The sequence below is a fragment of the Contarinia nasturtii genome, unplaced genomic scaffold (assembly GCF_009176525.2).
Source record: "Contarinia nasturtii isolate CC-2019 unplaced genomic scaffold, AAFC_CNas_1.1 Cnas_scaffold_5143, whole genome shotgun sequence".
NCBI classification, from domain to species: Eukaryota; Metazoa; Arthropoda; class Insecta; order Diptera; family Cecidomyiidae; genus Contarinia; species Contarinia nasturtii.
In genome coordinates, this window is record NW_022202421.1 from 1 (window position 1) to 3,296 (window position 3,296).

The 3,296-nt window shown below is 31.5% G+C and overlaps 1 long non-coding RNA gene across 1 annotated transcript; it reads right to left on the bottom strand.

The window, feature by feature from the left end:
- Window positions 1–32: 32 nt before the first annotated feature.
- On the bottom strand, window positions 33–930 carry LOC116351287. Its single transcript, XR_004202119.1, has 3 exons — window positions 796–930; window positions 501–738; window positions 33–149 (listed from the first exon to the last, which is right to left on the bottom strand). It is a non-coding gene; the product is annotated as an uncharacterized LOC116351287 (long non-coding RNA).
- Between the last annotated feature and the right edge of the window lie 2,366 nt (window positions 931–3,296).

A 3,296-nucleotide genomic window follows, 5' to 3' on the forward strand; every position in this document is an offset into this window, starting at 1 on the left:
GACATGAATGAACTTGATTCAAATGCACTTACCTCGTTGAAATGAATACGCTTGGCCAAAACTTTGTCTCTCGCCTCCTCTTTTTCTTCTTCTTCGTCTTCATCGGAATCATCGTATTCGCTGGATATACTGGCCATTGCTGGCTATTGCTAATGAAATGTGAGAGAAGAAAAACAGCACACACAAAATTACATTATATTCTTGCCAATGGATAAATGTTGAAAACAAAAATTTTTTTTTTTTAAATATGAAAAAAATCAATCTAAAAAATATTCAATTGCATATCGTTGTCAAAGTAGACTTTGAAAAATCATAAGAAACTGCGTCGCTTTATTGGCTAGCGGTACCCGTAATCCACTGTGTGCAATGATGAAATTCATAATTGAACATGATTTTGTATTGTATTCTCTCTATCTCAATCTAATTCTAGCATGCAGTCAATTTTTTGTAAAAAAAATTCGAAAATTCTGTTTAATATTATATTTTGAAATAATACTTACCGAACACTTTTTTTGGAAAAACCGACAAAAATCCAATTCGAGAGAATATTTCACTTTCAATGCAAACTGAAAATTTATGCGCAGCAATTTTAGTTCTTACACTGATGATGGTTCAAGACGATGTGACTTGTTGCCGACTTGTTGGTTTGAAATGTCGCAATCAAATACACTCTCACACCAACACATTCAAATCGGTTTGTCGTTGACAGTGGCCGATATTGAACAGCGAATGCGTTAGCTACTATGCAAAACATGACAATTATGACAACAGAGTAGAATATTCAAACGAACTTACCCGAATGTGATTTCTTGTTGCTGTTGATACAGTTTTCGTTTATCCGTTTGCGTCGCCATGTTGTCGTCGTTGTGACGTTGTTCCGATGCAATGCTATTGTGTGTACAACATTGATTCTTTGTGTGTTGTTCTCTCCGCTGCTACTACCAAATCTCAATTTTCGCTGTTAAGGAATACCATTTTGGAATGCGATAAAGTGTGTGTGTGATCCCAACATTCCTTTTTCAACAAATTTAAGTTTTATTCAGACATTATAATGAGATATTTTCAGCCAGATGAATCAGCTCAGCCAGATATCGTCAGGAGCTGAAATTTAGTGAAGAAAATTATGTTCACGCTATCGTTCAATGTAGCGAATAGGGGAAACAATGATAAACGGACGTTTTCACATATCAAAAAATAAAATCATACAGGAGTGAACTCTGAAAACCTCTATAGTGCTATATAACCTCGCTACGTACCTGTCATATAAGTACACCACTTACTGTTGCGAATTTCTAGCATTTATATGGTGCAAAGATATTTGAATTTATTTCGCGAAGTGATAATTTCTTTGATGTTATCTTTTGAACCTTGACACTTCCTTCCGTATAAATATCCAGTGCTAGGGGGGAGACACCAAGAATAAATTCCGAATCCACTATATAAATTACTAATCCAGCTATTCCACTAATCCAAAAACACAAATATAAAATCGAAACTATTTTTACTATTCCATGCACTGTTTCCATCAAAAATATTAATTCTGCTATTCCGCAATATTCCACTAATCCATCAATAAACGTCAAAAGAACTGTCAAATGGATTTGAAGTGAAACAATTTTTGCTATTCCATGCACTGTTTCGCTATTCCACGCGAATCCATTCACAGGTGTTGCTATTTCATTGCAATTTCTCGAATCTTTACACTAAAAGTCTAATCCTATTCCACGTGTCTGCCCCCTAGATTCAGTGAAATATTGTTAAAGTCAGATATTGTAGTCTTCTGGTCAAGTGCTACATCGATTATCAATTAATATCACAGCCTAGGGGGAATTATCTATACACACAAGAGATAAACCCCACAAATTATTTTAGGATTCCTATTAAAAAATGAATTTGTTAGGTTTCCTTATAAAATCGCAATATTTTAACAGGAATCCTGATAAATTGGCGCGCTTAAACGTCAAAGCCAACTTCACTGTGTTGAAACAAAACATGTTTTATTATTTAAAGGTTTCCTAATAAAATGTTGCCATATTATAAGGAAACCTTACAAATTAATATTTTAATAGGAATCCTAAAATGATTTGTCAGGTTTATTTTTTGTGTGTAAAGTATCTATTTTCAAAGTATCTTTTAGATAGAAATTAATTCCACTAAAAATGTATAATTGTAAAAACAAATCCTAGGAATTAATCCGGAATTAATTTCTAGCAACAGGAATTATTTCTAAATTTCTAAGTAGTAAATTATTTCACCAGAAATTAAAGGACCCTACCTAATTAAATATGGAACAAAAATTTAAAATGCACACTTTTACTTACATATTTCAGTATAACCATTTACAGCTTTTGTAATTCCATAATAATATCCATAATAATAATGTAATAACCATTTACAGCTTCATTTGAATCGAAACTATTATCATATCTGGTGTGCTTATGAAATTATCCATTTCTCGATCCATTGAAAAAAAAAACCACATCTTCATAAATACGTTCAACGGTTGAAAAAAACAAATCAAATCCCTTCAACACTTTAAAATATTTATCCCTTGGGAAAACACCTTCGATGAATGAACGTAAATGATCCACTATTTTGAAAAATAGAAAAAAATCACAATTTACACTCAATAATTATTGAGTGTAACAAACTCAATTTTTTTCACTAATTTTTATTCACTTACCCTGATTTTTGTTGCTCTCGATCAGAACTTTTAATTCAATTGCAAGAATTGCAATTTGTTTCTTCATTCTGAATGTTAAAAAAATATTATTATTTTGCTCGTTTTCTTGTTGGTTAGCTTCACTCATTTTGAACTTGAATGGTTAAAGTCAAAACTGAAAATGAAACATACAAACAAAAAAAGAAGTATTTTGACCATTGAAAATAAAACAACAGTGACTTTTTTCTTTCGTTTTATTATTTCTACCTGGATTTTCTACATTGCTTATTGTTATGTTATGAACATCACAGAAGGTGATGCGACAAAATTGCAACTATATATGACCAAATGGTAATGTTTCCATAGGATTTTCGACTAACCGACGACGCTTGGTAGCATTTATTTCGTATTTGTACGTTTTGTTTGTAATTGTGTACACAACACTATTATACTGACGAAGAATCATTGAGTGTTCCAATTCCATTTTTCTTTCTTCACCTTCATTTTCACTGGTTGATAATAATAAATCCTTTATTGTTTCAAAATTAACATGTTGTGAATTTATATAATTTAACCTTATACCTTTTACTTTACATACATTAGAGTGTAGCAGAAATATGAAAAAATTGAAAAA